The sequence below is a fragment of the Hesperophylax consimilis genome, chromosome 17 (assembly GCF_061612785.1).
Source record: "Hesperophylax consimilis isolate HC1 chromosome 17, BYU_Hcon_1.0, whole genome shotgun sequence".
Classification (NCBI taxonomy): domain Eukaryota; kingdom Metazoa; phylum Arthropoda; class Insecta; order Trichoptera; family Limnephilidae; genus Hesperophylax; species Hesperophylax consimilis.
The window spans coordinates 11,891,565-11,919,397 of NC_142852.1; the positions used below are offsets into that span (position 1 = coordinate 11,891,565).

The 27,833-nt window shown below is 33.3% G+C and overlaps 1 protein-coding gene and 1 long non-coding RNA gene across 2 annotated transcripts in view; one reads left to right on the forward strand and one right to left on the reverse strand.

Annotated features, from left to right (window-relative positions):
- The window catches only part of LOC149415985 (uncharacterized), a 498,120-nt gene that overhangs the window by 283,026 nt on the left and 187,261 nt on the right, over nt 1-27,833 (forward strand). The window lies entirely within an intron of this gene.
- On the reverse strand, nt 4,506-6,077 carry LOC149415994 (uncharacterized). The gene is made up of 3 exons (XR_016303624.1): nt 5,698-6,077; nt 5,115-5,411; nt 4,506-4,914 (listed from the first exon to the last, which is right to left on the reverse strand). It is a non-coding gene; the product is annotated as an uncharacterized LOC149415994 (long non-coding RNA).

A 27,833-nucleotide genomic window follows, 5' to 3' on the forward strand; every position in this document is an offset into this window, starting at 1 on the left:
ATCATTACACTCTAAAGTGTATATCCCATTTTTATCTAATTTATTTGAAACATCCTTGTTATTAATTAAGTTTTTTACTTTAGAATTAGTGTAAAAAGCTGTCGAAATATTAACTGGTAACATGCCGGATATTTTTAAGGATAAGTCGCCTGTATAAAGAAGTTTTTTTATATATTAGATTTTTACTAGATTGAGTGTTATTATCTCCACTATAAATGTACTTTTTTAGAAAATATTTTGGTTTGTTTCTTATTAACTAAACGATTAATTATGTAAGGTTTATATCCGTTGTTTAGAGCTATTTGTTTTATAATGTTAATTTCATTATTGAAATTCTCCATATTTAAAGGGACATTAATGGCTCGATGTATCATTGAGTTGAAGGAGGCGAGTTTATGGGACAAAGTATGAATTGAAGTAGAAGGTATAACACAGTCAGTGTGTGTAGGTTTTCTATAGATGTTAAAAACACACTTATTATTATCTAAGCTGGACGTGTCGAAACCGGTCGCTAATTTTATAAAAAAATTTACACGTAACAAATGTACATTCTGAATAATAAAAACTCATTAAAAACAAAAAACTCAATAAAAACAAAAAATTTAAAAACAAAGATCTAGAAATTGTTACATAGTGAATGCCAAAGAAATACAAAAAATTACTTTGTTGTTAATTTATTCTTCGTCATATATTTCTTAAATTTCACATACCTACTGTACAAAAAATATGTACATATATATATATGGAAAGTGTGGGATTACACTAACCTCCCCACATCATGGAATTTTTATTTTTTTATTATTATAATTTATAATATTTTGGGTTACACATACTATGCAACAAATACCCAAATTAATAAAAACAGCGGAATCGCAATATTTATTTCAAATAAATATGTTGTGACTTTTGACAGAGAAATCCACATGCACAATGTCAACATTTTAAATATGGAAATCAATTTCCAAAAGTACACCTTTAGCATATTCGCTATCTATAGAACCAATGCCTCAATATTACCAACCAAAGTGGATGAACTAAAACACATTCTTCCTGCGAACAGAAATAATAAAACCATCATTGTCGGACATATTCACCTCAATATCGAAAATGATTACTCATCGTATGACAAAGATAATTATCGAAATAGAGAATTTAATAATATATCGTGTATTAATTCATTTACTAGAATTATCCCGGGTCAACGACCTTCGTGCATAGATCATGTGTTTACAAATATTCAAGATTTAAAAAATATAGTATCTGCAGTCATACAAACGACAGTCATCAGATCATTTCGGGTGCATTTTTACGTATAATTACAAACAAAAATGTTAACCAATACCAACCCTAACTCCGGAGAATGACAACGGCCGATGCAAAACGCTCAACATAAATGCCCTAGTACATAATCTAGATAAAGAGAAATGACACGACATCTTCAATTGTAATGATACGAATAAATGATTCGAACTATTTGAAAAAACCTATCAACGCACGTAAGTACTGCACAATTCATTGTTTCCAGAAAAAAATCATCAACATTTAAACCGGTGAAGCCATGGATAACTTTTGGATTAATTGTATCAATCAGACACAAAGAAGCACTAAACAAAAAATTTATCCAACAACCTACAAATGAAATACTAAAGAATCACCTAAAAGCATACAAAAACAAACTTACTTATTTAATAAAAAACACACAAGAAAACTATTTTCGACTAAAATTAGAAGAAACAAAGAGCGATTCAAAAAAAGTCTGGCATGTTATAAATGAAATCATAGTCAAGAAAAAACATAAAAAAAGTGAAATACATAGAAAGATAGCAAAGAAAATCCTTTAGATGCCGCTAATATATTCATCAAATTCTTTGCAAATGTAGGCAAAAACCTTGCAAATCAAATTAAAAAGTACCGTTTAATGACGAACAGAACCTTTACATTAATATCTCAAACAAAATTAACATGTTTCACCTTACTTCAGCCTGAAGATCGTCACCAGGTTTCGATGGAAATACTGTCGAAACACTAAAATCTACCAAAGAATATATCTCAAAACCCTTAACACATTTAATCAACATTAGTCTCCAAAGCGGAATATTCCCAACTATATATACATAAACAAACCATCATCACTCCAATTCACAAATCTGGCAACCCAGAAGGAGTGACAAATTATCGTCCAATATCGCTGATCTCAAACATTGCGAAAAACTTTGTAAAAATTATCAAAAAAAGATTTACTGAATTTATTGACAAAAATGACGTAATTCACGGCAACCAATATGGATTTATGAAAAATAGTAGAACCCAAGATGCAATTGCCAAATTATCGAAAATAATTCAGGACACATTAGACAAATCTTTCAAATGTTCATAGATCAAAAAGCTTTCGATAGTATTTCTCATGATAAACTTATTAAAAAATTGAATTGTGTTGGGATAAACGATAAAGCTCTAAAATGGATAAAATGTTATTTATTTGAACGATACTAGGTAGTCAAGATAAACAACTCACTTTGTCTACCGCTAAAAAATAATTTCGGGATACCGCAAGGCACAGTCCTAGGCCCCTACTATTTATAATTCATGTCAACGATATTTTCAAACTACCACTTAACGCAAACATAATATCATATGCCGACGACACAGCTATTAAGGCCCGTTTATAATAGGAATAAGCGGTAAGAATAAGCCGGTGCCGTAATCCGTAATCCGTAATATTTAAGATCGTCGTTTATAATTGAAATAGGAATAGAATAGAATACGTCCATAGAAGTGACTATGCCGCTGTCACTTGTCTATGTCAACTGTCAACCATCTGTCAACCGAGAGTATATTCTTCCTCCATCTTATAAAAGTAATATTGTTTTATATAAATAAATATTGAAACGATGGATTCATCAGATATTGTTGCATGCGGAATGTTTTTGTCAATTCTGGGACTAGCATACGCTGCAATAGGAGACACACAGTTGACGAAAAAAATAAGGAAAAAACGGCGTTGGAGTGTGCGTCCCATTAATCATAAAAGGAAGAAAACAGGACATTTCCATAATTTGTTTAAAGACATGGCGACAGTAGACAACGATCAATTTAAGAAATATACAAGAATGTCGCAGACCAATTTCTATAAATTGTTAGGACTTCTACAACACAAATTAGTAAAGCGAAGCAGACGTGAGCCTTTAAGTCCGGAACATAGACTAGTTATCACATTATTGTAAGTGATAATATCTTTTAATATTTATAATGTTGAGAATTATATTTATTCATTTTGATGTAAAAAATAATGTACTTATATTATTTTAGCCATTTGTCTCAAGGCTGCAGTCTGCAAGTAGTTGCATGGTCCTTTATGATTGGAAAAACCACTGCACATGTAATAATAAAGGAAACTTGCGAGGCAATATGGGATGTTCTTAGTCCCATATATTGCAAACAACCGACAGTCGAAGAATGGAGAGAAAAAGCCAACGAATTTTATAAGCAATGGAATCTCCCTAACTGCTGCGGTGCAATCGATGGTAAACATATTACAATTCAGGCACCTAAAAATTCAGGAACTGCTTTTTTTAATTATAAAAAAACATTCAGCATAGTCCTCTTGGCTGTTTGTGATGCTGACTACATATTCACACTTTTAGACATCGGAGCATATGGCTCGCAAAGTGATGGTGGAGTATTCTCGGAGTCAGCCTTCGGCCGAGGTTTGGACTCCGGTAAAATAAAATTACCAGCAGGTACACCATTACCGAACACAAATATTGATTTTCCGTATTACTTTGTTGGAGACGAGGCTTTTCCTCTAAAACCATACATTTTAAGACCTTTTCCGGGAAGGAATTTAAATCAAGAAAAACGAATCTTTAATTACAGATTATCAAGAGCAAGGAGAACAATAGAAAATTATTTTGGCATTTTAGCATCTAGGTGGAGAATCTTGAGAAATAGTATCATTGCCGAAGTTGATAATGTAGAAAGGATTACCGCTGCCACAATATGTTTACACAATTTTCTGCGAATCTCTGAAAAAAATGCCGAACAACTAGTGTATTGCCCTTCAAATTTTTGTGACACTGTTAGAGATAATGGTCAAATTTCAGAAGGCTTATTTCGAGAAGAACAAAGTGATGTGGTTTTCAAAGGATAGGACGCATGGGTGCGAATAATCCATCAAGATCAATGATCGCTCTACGTGACAGCATGGCACATTATCTTTTGCATGAAGGGGCAGTTCCTTGGCAGTGGGCACATATTTCAAGAGGATCCAGACCAGAGTGATATCGAGATTTAGTAAGTTTTTAATGCGTTTACACTCTAGTAAACTGAAGTCTCAATAAATGGAAACTCAATGTATCCTTAATGTAAGACAGATCAGACATCGCCTTTGTAATTATTATTATTTTTTTAATAATAAATGTTAATTAAAAAAAAATAGCAATTTTTATTGTCTTTTATTTATTTATTTTTTTTTTCACTTGAAGAAAAATTGTACAGATCGTGTTTAGAAAAAAAATACAATTTATGTAAAATTATATATATATAAATTTCCAATTATTCTGAGTAATACATATTATGCAATATGTATTACTCAGAATATTTGGAAATTACTTGCATAATTTCTATTTTGCACTTTATCAAATTAGTTTTTTTCTATATTTTTCATATCAGCATATAGTGAATTGCAAAAGTTTTGCAATGAATTTTCTTCTACACTCAAAGTGTTTTTGTCCGTTACAAATTTTTTGAAAACTTCTACGGCTTCATCCATTTTGGCTTGGACGGATGCTATGTTGGGATTTTGTTCATTTAATGGTGTGGATCTGGAGCGCGGGCGTTTTGTTGCTCTCGGAGTGCAGCCTACAGATTCTATGGTCTCGTCCATTGGTATGACACCAAAACCCTCAAGCGTAACTGAAAATGTAATTAGTATTATTACTATGTTTATAATCGAGACAAATCATTATAGATGGAAGAATCACTCATCAGCTGTATAAAATCATTCTCAATTTTACTTTATACATTCAAACATAAACATAATTGCTACAACCGAAAGTGTCTGATGATAGTATCTATAAAGCCATATTATAAAATTTTTAAATAAAATCACAAACCAGTTTGTTCGTCCAGATTTTCCACATATTCTTTTGATGTTCCATCAAGGAACTGAATGTCATCGTATGTAAGTGATTCATCACAAAAATCTGGAGAATCATTTTCAGTATCATTGTTTGGTAACTCGACGTTACCAAATGTTTTCCGTCGTTTTACATATTCGTATAAAAATGATAAATTTTTCATTAGTGGCCATTCTTTGTGACCTGATGCTCCTGATCCAGATCGTTCAAATTTGCATCGTTCTTTTGCAAATCGACTCCGCAAGGCAATCCATCGCAATCTACATTCAGAACCTAGAAGCAATAATTATAATTGTTTGTACAACTGTATTCCATCCAGATTATTTTATATAAAATTGTATGTGACGTGTATTCAGCCCACTTAAACTAATTGAAACTTATACGTTAAAGTATCAATTGATTCACATTTAAAAAGATAAGGAGCTAGAGAGCCTTCCCTAACAAAATAACCTAACTTTTTATGTGCGCATACAAAACGGTAAAAAATGTGTAAATCTCTGATGTTAGTAATAATATATAGAAGTATTAATATTTATCAAACATATTGTATTACACTCACTTGATGCTTTCAATTTGTTACCAATAAATAACCAGGAGTTTTCAACGACATTTCGGTCTTTATAATCTTTTTCTTTCTTGTCATATAAATGACGAAATTGCTCGACCCAAGAAATCAATTCTGCGTCATTTATATCCATTATTTTTATCACTTTCGTCTTCAGCAAATTTATATATAAAATTCGGTAAAATATCTAACTCCGCGTAAATACTTGTTCACAAAATTATTGTTCGATTCGATTGTCAAATACATGAATAAACCTGAATTTAACCACTCTTGTCAAATAGTAGATCCATAGAGTATCGATCGAAAATACATAAATCTCGGTATATATCTCAGCTTTCTGTAATCCGTAACCGCAAAAGTTAAAGTTGGACCATCTTTTCGGTTATGGAAAAAATAAGAGATTATTGCCATCTATTATAAACGGATACACAGGTTTCCCATCTTCCAACTTCTACGGCCTAGGGCCTTACGGCTTATTCTTACCGCTTATTCCTATTATAAACGGGCCTTTATAGTGAATGGGATCGACTGGAATGTAGTAAACGAACAAGCAAATAATAGCATGAACACATTGAAACAATGGTTTGATACTTCTGTCATTGAACACTAACAAGACATACTATATACATTTCTCAATTAACAAACTACAAATACTCCAATAACACTAAAATAATTATTCACAATAACAAATGTAATAAAAACACATGTATCCAAAGCTGTTCAATATTGAACTCAGTATCAGAAATTAAATATCTCGGGGTGATAATAGAACAAAATATGAAGTGGAAAAGACATATCTGTGAATTGGTTGAGCGTATCAGAAAGTGTGTATATATAATCATAAAATTAAGAAATATTTAAGAAGAAGTAACCTAAAAAGAGTATACTACGCACTAATCTAGTCGTTTATTCAATACGGAATTATTGGATGAGGGGGTCATACAATAAGATTCTAACCCCGATCAAAGTGGTCCAGAAGCTAATCCTTAAAGCAATCCCCAAGAAACATCAAAATTCCAAAATGTAATACCAAACAAATGCAAAACAACTATTTAGGAATACAGTATCTCAACAACCTTCCGATTGAAATGAAGAAAAGAATGGATATTAACATACAAACTGAAACTGAAGTTACACTTTCAGAAATAATTAACTGAATAATTGCTTGTTTTTCCCTTTATTGATATTTATTATCAGTATATACTCTTCTCCACTGTATTAAGTTGTTGTCTCTTTATATATTGTTCCTATTATATATATATATATATATACTTACCTATAGCATAATGGTATTCTATTTTTCTTATAATTAGTGTTACTCTCTTACCAAGCACAATAACCAGTTTCTTCATTGGTGAGATTGTAAACTTCAATATATTTTGTAACCATATATACTCATATAAAATCCTGTACCCACTTATATATATAAAATAAAATAAATAAAAATAAAAAGTTGACTTACTACAGTTTAGTTGCGGGAATGTAAAGTATGTTAGTTGTATGACGTTATCGCATGGAAATGATTTAAGTTCATTACTACTTTTATGTTTACGGTATAACTTTTATTATTGTAATCAAGGACCGATCGTGGGTAATCTCTGCTTATCTGAAATTGAAATCTATGATAGGTAACTACTATTTTATTGATATTTATGCAAGACCGCTTAAGAATATTGTGAGTATTATTTATCGTTTTATTAAATCTTTTATGGATTTGTAAATTTATAAACAGATGCGAGTTAAAATTATTATGATTACGTACCCAGAATGCTGTTATATTAAACCAACTACCTATTCATTATTATAATTTACTTGAAAAGTACAAATTGTATGCATAATTATCTGAGTAAGACAAAGCATACTCATATGTAAAGCATTAAAATGAATCATCAACATAAAAAGTTTTTTTTTCAACTTTGAGGATTTAAAAAAAAAATCGCAAGTTGCCCCACAATACGAAGTATGTCAAAAAATACAAATAAATAGTGGTATATCTGTGTGTAAGAATATAATGGCCAACCTTATGATTCCAGAGAAAGCCTCATTTTTAATATCAGTGCCATACAATTTTTTCATAAAAAATGATAACTCCTTCATTTGTACACGCAATTGGTTCATACGAAATTTTAAAGCATAGTAATGATCAGCAGAATCCATTTCTAGCCAATAAAATACCCTTGAAAATTCAAGTCTCTATGTCTATGAAAGGCGATTTTCAGCCCACTTTGTGTCGCCATGTACCACTCGTTCGAGAAGGTATCGCGAGTAGGTAGGATTGCGGCTTTGCTGTCATTATAGATAGGTAGATGAGGCGTACATTTGCCGTCTTACTGGTAGGTTCCAATGTGAGGCGCGTTGCATTTATTGCATTTCTAGAACCAACTCGTGTTTCTTTTAGATTTATTGGTATTATCTTCTTCTTAAATGATATATTACATATTAAAAGAAAAGTTATCCAGTTAAAATGTTATATTTTCACTGTTTTTATTTATGTATCCTGTATCTTCTTAACTCCTGTACTTACATTATTTTTTTTTATTTGTCTTTTTAATTTATGACAAAGATGTAATTTACCAGGTTAGTATAAAGATTCTACATGATAGTACAAGTAAAAAATTTAAAAACTTTTTTCGGAATTCAAACGTTTTATGGTAGTTTTTAGGTAAAACATTAAAAATTGGTGAGAGAAAATAAATCTTCTCAGAAAAAATATTTTTATAAGGAAAAAACGTTTGAATACTACATATAGAATCACCTTCCGTAGTTATCGCACTTTACCTCCAGACACCCGGTATACTCGTAATAAATATATGGAAAAGTTCTCTGGGCGCTAAAACAAATAAAAAAATACATGCGATTTGAGATTTTCACGGCCAAATGTATAAAAGTGGTTTATTTTAATCATGCCGTGTTGCGCTACCTCCTTCTTTAGCCAACGTTAACAGCGTCCATCATCAGGTAGATGTGTAAAACATCATAAGAAGGAGGTAGCGCAAGACGGCATAGTACCCCAAAAAATAACCTCTAAAATAAATGAACGTATCAAAAATGAGAAATATATTAAAAGGAGAAAGAGGGTCGTTTAAGGGAAAGATCTTAGTGATGTTGGGTCTTAAAGAGACCCACGTTGTAGGATGGTGGAAACAAATAATCATTTCTCAGCCGAGCTGTTGAATACAAGAGGGGTAGAAACGCATAGAAGTGATACGTTCTCATGTGACATATTTTATTTTTATGTGAATTGATAAGGAGATTGAATAAAAGGCTGACGTGGTAAGTTGCGAAATCATTAGTTTCCTATCATTTGTCGAGCAATGTTCAGGGTACTCTTTCTTTTCTCCGCCGTCTTGGTTGCAGTTTTCGGTAAGTTTATTCAAAATTATGACAAATTAATCTGCCATTTTCATTCGCTTTCTTTTGATTAAAAAATTTTGCCTTGGATTTTTTTATAATGTTTTGGTCAGTAAAAGATTTGAAAATTTCTGTTGTTTGGCGTCCTTATGGGAACTTTTAGGATGATATTTAAAATACCCTCCTGAACTTTAGATCGTTGCTTCATGTTCTTGAAGTAGCAGAACCCCATCCTAGTATACCATATTCGATACGAGAGTGGCATAGGGCAAACAAATGTTTTTTATGCCGTTTTGAGTGTTTTTATTTGTGTCACTTGATCGTGCCTTGTTTTCTTCAGGGTTCCTCAACCTGTTCAACCATTCACTTCCAAGTCATATCTTCTCCTAGCACCTCTTTCTTCGTTCATCACTCACATCTCATTTTACCACAAATAATTATTTGATTCATGTCTTCCTCGGGAATCTTCGGATTTTTCTGCCATTTGCTTCATACAATATCACGAAATTTATATTGTTTCTGTTAACTGCATTATTTGGACTTTAATTCGACTACGTAACTCATTCTAGTGCTGAGATAACGTGTTAAGTCGATCTCGAGCGTCCCAGAATTCTTCAACCATTGAAACCACTGTTTGAACAGTCCTGGCGCTAATAAGAAGAAATGTTCAGTTAAATTGGTATAGAAGATTTATAGTCTATGGGGGACAATCCAAAAAACCTCGATTTTTGTACATAATATAGATTTATTTATGACTCTTGTGTTTTTACACAGAAGTGAGTAATAAGCAGTGGTTTTATGGTTTGAAATTGAATAAATTTAAATAATTCAATCATTTTCAGAAATAATATTTTACCATTTTGTGTTTTGTTAAAAATGTGGATATTATTTTAATGTTAGTTTTTAAACTATGTAAGCGAGGAATCGTCGAGTTTGCTACATAATTTGTTTGTGAAAAGAGACAATTAAATAGGTCCTTATGCATAGTGTGTCAAATGGGTTCTCTTATATTGACTAGACTCGCAACAGTCTAGCGTTTAATTTATAATTATAAAAAGGAAGCTTTAGTCGCTTTTCCTTCATCGATCCTCAAATATTTGTATATTTTTGGTATTAAATAAAAAGAGTGTAATAAGAGAAACATAATAAATACAAAACAATACAAGAACAACACGTCAACTCACCAGAGATCAAATGGGAAAATAATTCACCGACTCCAGATATTTTCAAATCGGAGGTTTCGGCTCGATAGAACTTCTAATTAGACCTATAAATCCTACTGACCCCTCAGTATAAATATTTAAAAAATCTTTCGTAATATTAATAATATAATGATATACATATTTGTATTATAACACATAAACTATTATTGTGTTTTGTAAAAAAACGTAACTGCTGTTCTGCAGGTTTTATTTTAATATCTTATCTTAATTAATGGAAAAATAGTTAAGAGTTATCTTAGTTAGAACTTATTAATACTACATTGACAGAAAAATTAAAATTTTTATTTGTATTAACTTACGGTTTTCCTAGTAAAAAGTTATGGACTAACGTTCAGGACAAAATAATTTAAATAATTAAAAATAAATATAAAATATAATGGCGTACCTACAATAAGGAGATTAAGGTTGAATTCAGTGTGGACTCTAATATTATAAACTATTAGGCAGTTATGGGTACCGCCGCCCTGGGAACCATTTATTGGATAACCAACGCCTCTGGCAAAGTTTGGTCCACGTGGTTCGCTATATGTAGTGACTTTGTTGGCAGAGGTGCCCGGGTTCATGCGGTACGGTTTGTGGGAGTGTTGGATTCTTAAGTCCGTCACTTCTGGACACACTGATCCCTAGATTCCTATCCACCCCTTGTACCGCCGCCCTGGGAACCATTTATTGGATAACCAACGCCTCAGGCAAAGTTTGGTCCACGTGGTTCGCTATATGTAGTGACTTTGTTGGCAGAGGTGCCCGGGTTCATGCGGTACGGTTTGTGGGAGGGTTGGATTCTTAAGTCCGTCACTTCTGGACACACTGATCCCTAGATTCCTATCCACCCCTTATACCGTGCCCTTCCCAGAACTTCCTCTCTTTATAATACACTCCACACACCATCATTATTTTCCTCGGGGCCGTATGACGGTCTTCGTGTTTATTTATCATTCATTAATAACGCCCTATCGGGCTTTTACATAGGAAATTGACAGTTAATGCATTTAAGTGAAACATAATACATGGATAATTATCATACCATAACTAAATAAAAAAAATAAAAAATCAAATGCTAATAATACTAAGATTAACATAAAATCCAAATAAATGTAAAAAAGGAAAAGTTTCATGTATAAAGTACGTACGTACATTGTACATTCATATATGCATATAATTATTCATGTTTTTTGCAAAACCAGTAAGACTAAAAACAGTAAAATAATTTACTCGTCAGGTAAATAGAAAATAAATAAATTTAATATACTGATATGTATTATAAAACAAATGTTTAAAAAAAGAAGAAAAATAATGTCTGTTGTATCTCTAGAAAAAAAACTAATAAATAAGGCAAAATACCAACGCCGTAATTACTATCGAATTAAAATAATAGTACTTGAAATAGTAAAGTAAATCAAAATATAATATACATTTTAACTATGACCGTAAATGCATACAGACATTAATATGCGTCCAAAAAAATAAATAACAAATAAACTAAGAGGTGTGTGGAAGGTATAGAGACAAGAGTATTTTATAAAAGCTAATAAATAAAACAAGTTCTACCTACCAATCTACCTACCAATTCTACCTACTGAGTCTAGTGTTGACATATTCTTACGTCTGCTATAATTTAATAAAAATCAACATAAAACTGAAGTGTACTAAACTCAAAGATCCAAACTATTAGAAATCAAAGACCGCGCTTCAAATCAGTGCATTTATATCTTGTGAAGTGCTATTTTTTCATGTTTTTTGTCTTCACAAAGAAATTGCATGTTAACTGTCAAAAAAAAAACCAAATAATAAAAATAAATCTGTCATTCTGTACTAAAACGAGCCAGCTGTTAAAAAATACAAAAGTGCCTAAACTGTGTTGAAACTATCAATATTAAACATCATTCAATCAATTTTATTCACAGCGAAATCACTTTTTATAAATTTATTTCAACATGAATACACTATGCATCGTTTGCGACAAAAATATTGACAGTCCAGCCGAATTCATATCTTGTGTTGTCTGTGATAATGGCTATCATCTTGTTTGTGCAGAGATTGGTGAAAACATACGTGGTGCTCCTAATTCTCAGTGGAAATGTAAAAAATGCTCTAAAGCTTTTACTAAAAAAAAGACCAGGAATATGAATTATTGTGATGAAAAAATCGATCAAGAACCATCTACCGGCAAACCTACCAAACATCTAACTCAACAGTCAACAGACGCAGAGAAATTTCCTTCATCAACCGCAGATGGCGCAAGCGGTATACTTACGTCAGATAAGTTTATTTTAGAATTAAACAATTTCAAAAAAACAATAATGGATTTTGTGGAACAAAAATATGATTCGATTATCGCACAAAACAAAGAAATCCTTGATTCATTTAAATTTTTAGCGGATCAGCAAGACCTTCTAAAAAAACGAATAACTGACATCGAATCCTCGCAAGAAAGGGTCATTACTGATATGCTAGAATTAAAAAAAACAAAACGCTGTATTAGAAAATACTACTTCTCATCAGGACGACAAAATTGACCGGCTGGAGTACATTACACAGATGTGCAATATCGACATCAGAGGCATCCCTGAAGCAAACAATGAAAATATTATGGAAACTCTTAAAAAAATATCAAAAATCATAAATTACGGAGATACCACGATACCTTTACAATCTGAAATCAATAAAATGTACAGACTAGGACCAAAACTGTCCGAAAAAAATCCCAGATCTGTAATAGTGTCGTTCAATAGTATTAAATCTCGAGATGACTTCCTACTCAAAATCAAAGACTATAAAAAATCCTCTACCTCCAGTTCAAGCAAACTCAATACAGCAGATCTAGGGCTATCTCAAGAAGCAAAACGGATTTACGTGTCAGATCATCTAACGCAAAAAGGAAAATTCCTACTCTCCCAAACTAAAAAATTCGCCAGATAAAATAACTACAAATACTCTTGGTCATCATCGGGGCGCATTCTGCTAAGACATACGGATACATCCAAAATTATTACGATTAAAAACATCACTGATCTTGATCGAGAAAAACGCCAACAACTGTGACAGATGATAAAAAGTACCTCAACATTTACTGCACTGCTAAACAAAAATAATCCGGATAATATCATATTCATCGCAAGTTTTCTCATGAGTTTTTTCTTTGTCTTTAAAAATAATAATGTTTTAATTGAAAATAATGCATTCTTACTCTTTTTAGGAGTTCTTTCATGTAGCAACAATATCAGTGTGAAAATTGTTTATATCAGTATTCACTATTTTTATTATAATTTACCTCCTTTGACTGTAACTCACGTTTCTTTAGCACTCTCTAAAAAAAATTTATATATCTCCATAAATAATACTTTCACTACAAGTTTTTATTTGAATATTACCGCTATATACTTTTCACACACCCTAAGCATAATACCTAATATTTATCAAAATAATTCATTCTTACTTTCATTAGTAGCTTTCCCTAGTAACATCAAAATTATTATAAAAATTGCGAATCTTACAATTAAAAATTCTAACCATACTCTTCCTCTAAGCAACAAAAACCACGCTGTTTTAGTATTCTTTAAAATATCTGTTTACTGTGTAAATATTATTCTTCCTGCATGTTCTCGTAGGAATCAGAGTAGTAATATCTTATTTACTCACTATATGATGCTCTTATTTTCTTCAATAATATTTTTATTTTGGCTAACTTTTATTATATTCACTTGTATTTACAGAATTTACATTAACTACAAATGCTCGAGCTCTGTCAAAATAATGTTTTTGTATTTCTCAAAAACCTTTACTACTGTTTTATTTACATATTTTATTCGCACATTTTTAATCATACTTTTGCATTTTTCACATGTTACTAAATTTAATTATTGTCCTTTATCACACCTAACAATTACAATCAGAAGCATTATACACTATAGTATGCACTTTACGGTTAAAATATATTTTAAGTTGGAATACTATGTATCAACATTATTCATGTTATATAATGTTCTTTCATTATGTCATAATAATACACTCTCTCTATTCTCTCTCTCTGTGCTTCAATCAAACTCATATGTACGTATCACAAGCAGCGAGAATCTTTGTAAGATTATGTTCCCAACAAATCTATGTAAATCTGGAAAACATCTTAATTTACATAAATATGTCCTAGTATTGGTTCTTCTTTGCATTTTTTGCATGTTATGGTATTTAATTATTGTTTTTTGGCATTTTTTTTCGCATCAACTCCTCTACAGAATCAGCACATACTTTACATTTGGCCATTTTATTGATTTTATTGTTTTCATATTTATTGTATTTGCAGCCTTCATGACAGATATCTACATAATCATCAACTGCTTAGATTGCTCTATACGAAACATACCAACACCATCATCTTTTATAACATCTTTTATATCTAATATAATTAGTGGAATCAACTTTCATCTCGAAGTAAAATACGCATCATACTCGAATTATCAGAACTCACAATATACTATACAATATATTAATAAAACACTGATTAACAACACAGTAATTTACACTTTCGTTTTTAACTTTTTGTTTGCAGACTTTTCGCAAAAGAACTACGGGTTCACCACCACACATCATAGTAAAATTAATCATAATTATGTTTCAGTTACCTTCGGATAATTACAATGACTCTGTAATTAGCATTATATATGAATATAATTCGAGATCTGGAGAATTTAAACAACTATAACTGGGACTCATATAGTCTAAAAATCATACACCAGAATATTAGAAGCATATCAAATCTCGATGACTTTACAATTTTTCTGGATCAATTTAATTCATCTTTCGATGTTATAATATTAACCGAATGCTGGTTAAATAAATACTACACCGTAAAATCAATCCACAATTACTCTGAATATCACACCACAACCAACCTCAACAAATCCAGTGGAATTGTTATCTACATCAAGGACGGAATTAAAGCTCATGTAGAGGAAATTACTTTAGCACAATCAAACTGTATGAAAATAGTATTGAATAATAACATAATATGCATATTTGCCATTTCCAGATCTCCTTCCTTCATCAATATTGACCCCTTCCTTTCTTCATTGCAAGCAATTTTAAACAATGCGAAAAAATTTGAACAGCAAATTATAATGGGAGATTTAAACATTAACACTATCCCTGACTACCACCGTCAATCAATCGATTATCTATGTCTACTCACGGAAAATGGTTTCACACAGACTATTAACAGCTTTACTCGTGAACAGGGCTCGAGTAAATCCTGTCTTGATCACATCAATGTAAAAAATATTAACTTTATTGACACTTTTGTTATACACTCAACTATTTCAGACCACTATACAACATCTCTTTGTCTTAAAAACAAGCCTCCCACTTCTTCGAAAATTAAATACGTTGCTAAAACTAATTTCAACAAGTTAATTGAGGACTTGAGCGCAGAAAACTGGCTAAATGTTCTAGATAAATCAGATACTGACTTAGCAATGAAAGGATTTATTATCAAACTACACGAGTATATATCAAAACACACAAGTAATATAACCGTATCTAATAAACAAATTAAATTCACACCATGGATCACCCTGGGGCTAGTTAAATCGATTCACAGAAGAAATCATCTTCATGAAAAGGCAAAAACATATCCTGAGAATTTGATATTACAATGTTATTATACAAAATATAGGAATTTGTGTAAGAAATTAATTACATCGGCGAAAGAAAATTATTATAAAAAACTCATTTACGAAAACAACTGCAATCCAAAACGTTTTTGGGATACCTTTCGCAACATAACCAAATCCAAAATCAATAAATCTTCTGAAATAAAATCGCTATACATTAACACATCAAACTCTGAAGTCCCCAAAGATATGGCAAACTTTGCAAACAGTTACTTTTCATCTGTGGGTGACACACTTGCGAAAAAAATTCTCGATAAGTGTAAGAAATCAGAAACCGCTCTCGCCAATTTAACTATCCCTAGGATCGGTCACAAAATAGACTCAATCACAACTTCAACTAACGAAGTCATGAAGATAATTGACGACCTTAAGTCATCAAAAGCATGTGGTCCCGATAAGATTTCATCAAATCTTCTAAAAATCATTAAAGTATACATAGCCATACCGATTGCGTTCATTGCGAATCTAAGCTTTAAATCAGGGAAATTCCCTAACCATTTAAAGCAGTCAATCGTCATTTTACTGCATAAAAGTGGGGACAAATCACTGATACATAATTACCGGCCTGTTTCCTTGCTCAACTCTGTCTCTAAAATTATGGAGAAAATTGTAAAGAACCGTCTCATCCTTTATCTCGAAAATAACAACATCCTTTCTAGTAGACAATGCGGCTTTCGCAAAGGTTTAAGCACTGAAAACGCCATCGCTAATTTGACAAAAAACATCTCTAATAATCTAGATAAAGGTAATAAATGCATTGCACTTTTTTTAGATCTAGCTAAAGCGTTCGACACTATCTCGCACAAAATTCTGCTGAATAAACTACAGCGAATTGGGATACAGGGTCAAATTTTCAAGTGGTTTGTTAGTTACCTAGAAAACAGGAGCCAAAGAGTGGATATTAACGGTACTCTAAGTGATCCAGCCAATATTAAATATGGCGTACCGCAAGGAAGTACACTAGGTCCCATATTGTTTAATGTTTATATAAATGACTTATGTAATACTTCATTTGCAGACCACATTATTTCAATTCAATTCAATTCAATTTGTTTATTAATTTCAAAAACATTACAAAATTGTTAATTTTAAAGCGTTTTTAAAATATTTTTTATAATAAGAATTAAAAGATTAATATTTACAGTGTGTATATCAACTATACCAGTGATAATAAAGCTTGCCTTTTAAAGGAAGCTTCATTGATGGCAAACATGTCGATATCCGAATTGATTCTGTTCAACAGCAAGATTGCTCTCCCCACAGGCATGACCATTGGCAAGTTAGTTCTGCAGGCTGGGAGATAAAATAGTCTATGTTGTCGGTGACGTAGATAACCATCGGGAACATAGAAATGAATGTTCTCCATGATGACCGAGTTTTCAAACCATCCACGAATCAGTCTAAAGAAATGTGTAGCAATGCGCACATCTCTCCTGACCCGTAGATAGTTCATTCCGAGCATACCCAAAAGAAAGTCAGTGGGATAGAGCCACGGGTAGTAGCCATACTATGTAGAGAAATCTCAAGAATTTCTTCTGAACTCTCTCCAACATGAGAGAATACTTTACCTGGTGTGGACTCCAAATCACCGACCCACTTTCAAGTCTACTCCTTACTAAGGAATTAAGTAAAACTATAAGCACCCGGTTATCTCTGAAATTCCTTGCAGTGCGTAGAACAAAGCCCAGAATTCTAAGTGAAGTGCTACATGCCGCCTCAATATGAGCATGAAATGTCAGTCTACTATCAAACATGATTCCAAGATCCTTCATTGTCGAGACACGTTTTAAACTTCGGGCGTCCATTTTATACCGGTAATACCAGGTATGACTCGCCCTAGTGAATGACAAAATTAAACATTTAGAAACATTAAACTCAATCCGATTTATTTTACTCCATTCAACAATTCTATTAATGTCTGACTGGAGTTGATTGCAGTCTTCTAAATTTAGTATTTCTAAGAAAAGTTTCAAGTCATCAGCAAAGAGAAGAAACCTAGAATGCAGAATTACTTCTGAAATATCGTTTATAAATATGGAAAAGAGGAGTGGGCCTAAATTACTGCCTTGGGGTACCCCCGATCGTACAAAGAAATGGTTGGATTGGAATAGTCCATGAGACACAAACTGTTTCCTGTCTGCAAGATAGCTAGCAAAAAAAGTAAGTAGTCTTATGGAGAATCCTATTGTAGCCAGTTTATTGAGTAAAACGTCGTGATTTACAGTATCGAAGGCCTTTGAAAAATCATTGTATGAACAATCTACTTGATGGCCTTTGTCTAATGATTTAGATACGTAATCCGTAAACACCAATAGGTTGGTTTCTGTCGATCGACCTTTTCTAAATCCATGTTGTTCAGAAATTAGAAACGGTTCAACTTGTGGTAGTGCGAATTTATGAAGAATCGATTCGAACAATTTAGCCGGTGCAGATAGTATTGCTACCGGTCTGTAATTTTCCACAGAAATCTTTATGCCGCTTTTATAAATCGGACAAATTTTTGATATTTTCCACAAATCAGGAAATACACCAGTTTCTAGGGAAAGGTTAAATAAGAAGCTTAGTGGCAGTTTTAAAAACTCGGCACAACCTTTTAAGAAGAATACCGGAAGAAAATCTGGACCAAGTGAATGTGTATTTTTCAGTTTCCGAATTGAAGATTCTATATCCGATTCATCAATTTGACCAATATCGATATTTTGGGCTCCCTTTACATTCAACTTTGCAGCGGTATTGATATTTAGAAATGGAGACTCATTACTATACACGGATTGGAAGTGTGTTGCAAATGCGTTAGCTACATCCACTCCTCGAACTTCCCGATCACGATGCATCATGGTGTCTTGAATACCACCATCTTTACGTAGTGATTTGACGTAGTCCCAGAACATCTTTGGATCATGTTTGATATCGTGTTCAATGGAATTTATATATGATTGGAAAGCAGTTTGAATGTTGCGCCTGACCACGGCTCTATGCGCACTGAACAGATCATAGTCACATCGACAGCCAGAAGCCTTCCACTTTTTATGGAGAGCATGTTTCACTTTAATGCTCGCGATGGTATCTCGACAGAACCATTTCGGATATCGACGACCACCTCTACTGGGAGGTTTTCTGGGAAAACAGGCATCAAAAATACTATAAATACTAGCATAAAAATGGTGTACAGCCTCATTTATAGTGCAATAATTATAAAGTTCTTGCCAATTTAATTGGCTTATCATATTATATAACTTATCAACATCACCTCGTTCAAAATTCCATCCACAAAAAGCACGCTTGTCATTTTTAGGAATTGTTGTAGCCTTGATGTTGTTTTTGCATGAAAAAATAAATTCTAATGCGGGATGATGTTGATCTTCGGTTAAAAGAGGAGAAGTGCTATGAATAACATGTATGGCTGTATTGCAATAAATTAAATCTAACACTCTTGAATTTATATTTAGAATGTTATTGAATTGGGAGAGACCGAAAACGGCGCATAAAAAATTCAGGTCGTTTTCAATATCCTTGCTACCTCTTGATGAGTGTAGGTTGAAATCTCCTAGCACAATTACATTTTTTCCACCAATAACATCTACATTTTGATGTATTTTGTTGAAAAACAACTGATATGTGTCAAAGTTTGACGCAGGTGGAAAGTACACAATACATACATAAGTTACACACGAATTAAATGTAATTTTAACCCATAAGTCCTCGTTGACAGTTTCCAGAGCAGGTAAGTGCTCTGCCTTAATAAGGCCATTCTCGCTCTTCGCGGCTAATAGACAGCCTCCTCCCTGCCTACGGCCACTACCACAATCTCTGTCTTTTCTAAATACTATGAAACTGTCATCAAAGAGCTCTGGGTTGAACACACTTGAGTTTAGCCACGTCTCAGTGAGTCCAATTATGTCATAATTGTTTGCCAAAACATTAGAAAAAAATGAAGCGCATTTACTTTTCATTCCTCGAACGTTTTGGTAAAAAAAATGTAAATTATTTGTATGTCAACTGGGTTTGAAACCAGGAAGCCGCGGGGTATTCACTTTGTTTTCCCATTCTTTCAAATACGAATATTTGGGCCAATTTTCCGGTTTGAGTACCTCACTTTTAATGGACATAGGAATGCCTATCTTAAATGAGGCGTATTCTCCTTTAGATTTTATTTTATTCACTTTAAATGAGGCGGTACTCACAATAGATTGTAAATATGCAGATAAATCACTATTACATTTGCTGACGATACAGTACTTTTATTCGAAGGCAAAACCTGGAATGAGTATTGCATTAAAGCTGAATTTGGCATAAACAAAGTTAAATAGTGGCTAGATAGTAATCTCCTCACTCTAAACTCGGATAAAACGAAATTCATCTGCTTCAGTTCAACTCAAGCGGGTCAACCACAAGAAATTATTAACATTAGAATTTTTTTTTTTTTTACAGTATTACCGCACAAGAGTCCCAACTGCTCCCGTCTGGAGCCAGTGAGACTATGGCATCCCCAATTGGGGTATGTTGTGAGGCTGAGGGTATTGGGGAGGGGAGGGAGATGGGGAAGAGGAAGGTGGGGAAGTACCTGGCTATTCAGATCTGGTCACCAAACACGGCTAAAGCCATTTCAAGCAACGTTTCAATTCTGAATGGTGGTCTTACACCAGGGCGATACTGAGAGTATCTTCCACTCTGGAACGTGCCGCAAATATACTATATATTATTTTAAATGAATTAATTGTGAAATAACACAAATTAATCAAATAAAATTTATTTGCGCACGCCGGGTTCGAACCCGCGACCTTCGGATCTGTAGTCGAAAGCGTATACCACTAGACCACGCCGGCCGTCAGAATACACCATTGTTACGACACTATTACATGTAAATGCAATACCTTAGAATGTGTGGACAATATAAGATACCTAGGAATTATCATTGATAAATTCCTGAGATGGGACAAACACATAGCCTTTACTTCCACAAAGGTCAGGAAACTTACACATCTGTTTATAGCAATAAGAAATATTCTATGTCTAAATGATTTGAAACGAATTTACTTTGCAATGTGCAATTCCATACTAGACTATGCTTCCTTAGGTTGGGGAGGTTGTGCTAAAACCATACTCGATCCCTTAGCTAAATCCCAGAAATCGCTTATAAGAGTCATACTGAAAAAACCTTTCAGGTACCCCAGCGATTCATTGTTCGCAGAGTTTCGTGTTCTTGATGTAAGACAATTATATATGAGGAAAATCATATTACATACTCAAAAACAGAGGCACTACTTAGCTTCCGTTAACCACTGTCATAATACAAGACATGCAAAAAAAAACCCAACAGTTCCGCCCACCACTTCCTCATCTTTAGCACAGAGACAATTCTCATACTTAGGCCCTAAACTGCTCAATCTCATACCCGATGCATGGAAGGCAAAGAGTACTAATATTCTGCGTATGCAGGTAAACAATTGGCTTCTGGTCTTGGGGAGAGCTGAATGCGAGAATATGCTAAAAAACAGTAATTAAATTGTAAATTTCGTTTTCTTTACATTTTTCTTTACATTTTAACTTATATTGGTATTATATTAGCATTACAGGAACTGTATTTTTACATAAAGAAAGTTCGAAAATTGTTCAATTCTTCGTGATATTTTTCCTTAAAGGAAAAGTTCCTTCTTTACTTTCATTTTTTATTTTTTGTTATTTTTCATTTCCTTGTTTTATCTATTAATATTTCTTTAGTTTATTATATCAGCTAAACAATAGTAAAAAAAAAAAAATGTCGTGGTATAACTGAAAGTATACTAGATTATGAATATACATTTGTATTACTTTACCAACAGAATTTCTTCAATTCAGTTTCATTTTCAAATTCATGTTCTTGTTTTTATCTATTAATATTTCTTTAGTTTATTATGTCAGCTAAACAATAGTAAAATATGTCGTGATATAACTGAAAGTATTCTAGAATATGAATATACATATGTATTTTTTTTTAACAACACAATAGTCAACACTATAATTTACTATAATTTTACATGTAAAAACATTATCATATTGGAATGTCCTAAAACGGGCAATCGCCTAGTTGGACATTTCATTAATTGTATTATGTAATATTTACAAACAAACAATAAATAAATAAATAATTTTAATAACTAGCAATTAGGTCTGAAATTAGTTGCCTTTTGAAACTCACAAAATTATTAACACCAAATATATCAATAAGTTCAAAGTATTTGTTTTCAAGGTGATGAACTCTTAGATTGGTGAATACAATGAGTAGTTAGTATTGAGGTTATTGTTACATTTAAAAGAGTCTTTGCTTTGAGTTTGTCTGGTAGGTACATTCATATAAATTAATTCCAATAATTCAGGGCTGTCAATTAGAGATTTGATAATTTTGAATAAAAATAATATATCAGTTAGAATTCTTCTATCTGATAGTTTGAGAAATATGGTTTCGGTACGTTTGTTATTATAATTTATAAATTCGATGGAAATATTAATTTTAAAATTGATGTACCGAAGAAATTTATTTTGTACCTTTTCTAAGGCATGAGAATGGACTTTGTAGAACGGTGTCCATACTGTTGAAGTATATTCTAATTTACTTCGTACTAATGAACAATATAGAAGTTTTAAAGTTAAAACATTTTAAACTTTGCCCCCATTCTCAAAATAAAACCGAACATTCTCATTGCATCGCTTGTAGTTTCATCGATGTGTAAGTTAAACTGCAGACTTTCGTGGAATAAGACACCGAGATCTGGAATCTGTGAAACTCCAAGAAGATTTAATGAAATAAGAACAGAGGATTTTTACGTTTGTAAAAACTAATAATCTGGCATTTACTAATATTTAGTTGCAAATCATTTTCTGAACACCAAGCAAATAGTTTATTCAGGTTCAACTGCAAAACAGCGCGATCATTATCATCTTTAATTATTCTGTAGATCTTCAGATCATCGGCAAATAATTAATAAATATTTGACTTTACTAAAAATATTTGCTATGTCATTGACGAACAAACAAAATATTATTGGGCCCAAATGAGATCCTTGCGGTACTCCACTTGATGCCGCAAATTTGTAAGAAGTGAATGAATCCTAAAGGATCAGGAAACACACCTGATGAGAGTGACTTCATAAATAACTTATGTATGGGATGTGACAATGAGTGCATACAATTAATTAGTAATCTAGGTGGAACTTTATCGAGTCCTGCGGATTTGCGGGAATCGAGACTCTTCAGCTTATTATATATTTATTTATTTATTTGGAAAAGTTGACAGCAAATCTTTAATTATATAATGATACAACAATAATATTATTAATTATGCCAATTACGAACTCTGATGAATAGTTAATGGTGTTACAATGGTGTACAATGGTATAGAGATGTTCTCTTAAATTAATTTCTTGTTTAGTTAGAAAATATTAAAATAAAGGAGGGTGGGGGGGAGGAGGGGGAAATATATGATAAGGATTAAGAGGCAAAGGACGGGAATATATAGGAATTGAACTTTTAGTTTGAGTTTTGTTGATTATTGAGTTTTTGTTTTATGTCGCGTAAAGTCGAGTTAAATATGTCAATATGGTAATAACTTAAGTTAAAAGAGTGTGTGGATCTGTAGATAAATGAGTTTTGTTTGGAATTGGTCTTACAATGAGGGAGATTAAAAGTAAGCGACTGTCTGCTGTTGCGATTGGGAACATGGAATAATAGGCGTTGAAGAAGATCAGGACTATCGATTAAATTGTGTGTAATTTTGAATAACATTACCGAATCTGCTATATTTCTTCGGAAAGTTAACGTCTGTATATTGAAGAACTTTGCAGAGTCTTCATTACTAATATGAGATCGAAAAGAGCGGAAATTAAGGTACCTTAAAAATCTATTTTGAACACTTTCAATTCTATTTTTATGTATTGCATAGCCTGGGTTCCACACTTGTGATGAGTATTCAAGGATACTACGAACGTATGAGAAATAGATATTAGATATAACGTCCTCTATAGTTACTGTACAGTCAGAAATATCAAGATTCTCAACCAAATTAGAACAAGAGTACTTACTGTCTACACTTTTACTAACATATACACCTCCAAAAAACTCAGCAAACAGACAGTTTCCTGTAGATTTTGTGATTGTTTACAATCGAACGACGCAGTACTAGGTCTATAAGTTCCAGTTTCTTTTTGGGATTTAGTTCGAGGGAAAAGGCTCTCGACTGGCCAGCTGGAGGTCGCGGGTTAAAATCCCGCTGTGCACGAGCTAATTTTATTCGTTTAATTTCTGTTATTTCTGCACGTTTGAGAGTGAAAGATACTCTCAGTATCGCCCTCGTGTAAAATCACCATTCAGAATTGATAGGATGCTTGAAATGGCTTTGGCCGTGTTTGGTGATCAGATCTGAATTGTCAGGACTTTCCTCTACCGCGTCTCCTTTCCTTCTTTCAGCATCACAACATACACGAATTGGGGACGCCATAGTCTCACTGGCTCTAGACTGCTGGAAGCAGTTGTACGGTTTAACATAAAAAAAAAACTAAAAAAGGAGATAATTTAAAAAAATATACATTAAACTAAAATGGATGTGTATTTCTAGCTGCTGACAATGAAATCCAATGGCGTGTGGTCGGAGGAACAGATGCAGAAGTCGATGAGTTTCCCTACATGGCGTCCTTGAGGGACATCAATAACCAGTTTTTTTGCGGAGGCTCCATTGTGAACGCACACACCGTCCTCACAGCTGCACATTGCGTTCAAAGGTAAGCAAACCTTCTTATATATACATGGACCTACGTCATATTTGTCGATCTCATTTTGTATTTATTTCATATCTCATAATTAAAAATATATAGTTGCCAATAATATGTAAGAAAATAGTTGCAAGATAATTTTGTTATTCTGAATTTGAAATATGAGATCGACAATTTCGACGTAAAATAATAGGGTCCCGATGTCCGAGTCGTTAAAGGCCTTGTTCCGGTAGATCACGTGTTTAATGTTACTTAAACTTGAACTAAACCACAGTATAACACAATTAAAAATATTTATGAAAGAACTGTTGAAATACAAAATATATAATGAATACCTACTGTTGCTCAATCATATTTATAAATTATTTACATTTACTTAATAGAGCTGAATTAATTTAGCTGTAAATGTGTCTAAATTAAAGACGAAAATATCGGCGACAACTATTAAGTCCTTGCTATTATCCTGGAGTAACAGACATATGAATTAATAAAAGCCCAGCTGTAGAGGTATAAAGATCTACCTCGGGATAAGTAACCAAACGTAGCGAACTACTTGGGGTGACCTATGGCAGAATGGTTCCCTGGGCGGCGGTCCAACAGCCGCCAAGCTGATGAATTAATGATCGTCGTTGGAAGCATATACCTGAACTCCGGAGGCCATCCTTACCACCAGCGAGCCTATCACCACCAGCACTAGCGTCGGCTTCATCGCTCTGCCTACCAGCTCTACTGGCGGCGGAGTCCAAGTCACGCTAACTGGATGGGGACATACCAAGGTGAGTTTTGTTCGAGCACACAGCTCTTCAACTAATTACATACTTTTCTATAATTCTGACTATTAATCTCAAGTGCCATGTCTTCCTCAGGCGTCCGCAACTTCTTCTACCTTTAAAATTCACTCCTTTATTCGTTCATTGTATTATTCGTTTATATTTCACAAACAATGCAATTCTTATTACTATAAGCGAGCAGCGGAAAGTGGGCGGCGAACTGCGTGAAGCCATCATTTTATTTCTACAGAAAGCAGCAAGCGAACTTCGCGCGCTAGACAGGGTACGGGAGGTTGGTTTTGGGATTACAAAAAAAAACAATAATACCTACTAATACAGCGGTCTTGCATGTATGTCTAAATGAGTATGTATTTTGAACAATATATTTTACATTAAATTCTTTGGAATTCGTTACAAGGTGCTTTTTTTATAGCCGAGTCTCATTTTTATGAACTAGTGCAATTTCATGACCCAGGACTGTTTTATAGATTTCATAAGATATATAATAAATCTCAAAGGACAAACCTTTTCAATGACTAAGGTACAAACTGTAAGTCGAAGTATCGAAATCATTCCATCGGCTGTTACAAAAGCGTTTTGAATCATCACAAGTTAGTGCTTCCTCACGAATCGGCGTCTCAAAACTAAACTAGCTCGCAAGATGTGGGAGGGCAACAGCCCTTTCTTGTGTATCAACGTTGCTAGAGTCAACACGTGCGATGCACTTTCCTCTCGGGTTGCGCGGAAATTAAATTAATTTAAAACGTGTCGATATTAGAGCTTTTGACAAGAATTGTAGGATGGACTCCTGGCTGGATCCTACTGCGAATCTGCTACCCTTCATGTGCTTTGATAACAATTCAGTGCCGAGTTTCTGTTTATAATTCACCAGAAGAGAGAGAGGATAGGAGAGATTAGGTATAGAATGCATGTACCCGTATTGTAATTCATGAACCCGTATGTATAAGCTTGAAATCATTTGTGTACATCTCCTTTGTTTTGAGCCCTACCATAATATACACTTGATAAAATCACTATGTTTTTATTAACATATATGAAGTAATCAGAACAAGATAGCTGTTCCCTGGCCTGGGACAACTCAATATGGTGCTTTGAGCTAGCCGTGAATTGTCTTAGGTTTGGCTGGCACTCAAACCTACTTCCCGTCTTATTTTGCCCTGCCATTGTGTAGCAGGAGTACTCTATTTTAAATAACTAATGTAGCACCCTTACACTGGGGCCTAAACATATCACCGCGAAGCGATCGAAAACATATGATGAAGTTGATGTTAAAATTAATTGCTGCACTGGGGTAATTCCGAAAACGGAGAGATCTGTTGAAAACTCACAGCGTGAATTCACTTCCAACTATTATTTGAAAATATCAAGTATTGGTTTTAATACACGTGATGACGTGTTTACTAGAATATTCCGTCTTCCATCACAAATCACAGAGCAAGCAGGTTTTTGCAGACCAACAGGGAGATCGGACCATTTCTAGAGTAGATCTTTAAAATCATCATGTGATTGTTCCGTTGTTAATAAAATTCAGTGAGTTTTACCATTGTTTTTATTGAACAGACCTTGAAAACTAAAAGAATGATTTACATTATTTTTCATCGTTGTGGTGGCTTAAATGTTTTGTTGTATTTTCAGGAGCCTGGATCACCCTCCAACATCCTCCAGAAGATCACTCTTCTCACCATCTCTGATGAAGACTGTAAAAACAAGTCCACTAGTCTCATCGTAGACGAGACTAACGTGTGCACACTCACTAAGGTTGGCGAGGGACCTTGCAGAGTAAGCCATACATTTATACATTATTTAAGTCTAGAGGCAAAATGGCGGATAACTAATACATTTTCTTTAAGTATGTAACTTCCCATTTATGAGGGGTATTTTTCAGTCTGCTCGTGCGCAGGATCGGAACTGCTCGTGCGCAGGATCTAATTGCATACGCTGCCGCCGCTTACCAAAACAATTTGAATATTACGAAAAAAAGTGATAAATTAATTATTCATGAACTTCTAACATTTCTTCAAAACAAAATCGATGTCTTAGACGAACTAACCGCGGTCCAAATATGCTCCAATCATTTCTCAAAAGACGAAGTGGAGGCTGCGAAAGACATTCTGTGCAGTGAAACAGTTGAACGCAGGATTATGAGGAAAGGCGAAGGTAGGAAGTGTAAGAATTTATATGATATCATTAAAATACTGAAGGAAACATATAATGAAGCTCTACCGACATTTGTGGCTCAGAATCTACACAAACTACCGCCTGTCAATTTCGATCACGTAGATGTAACTTGTCTCCTAAAAGATATAATGGCATTAAAGGGTGAACTAACCACAATTCAGTCTCAAATGTTGCACA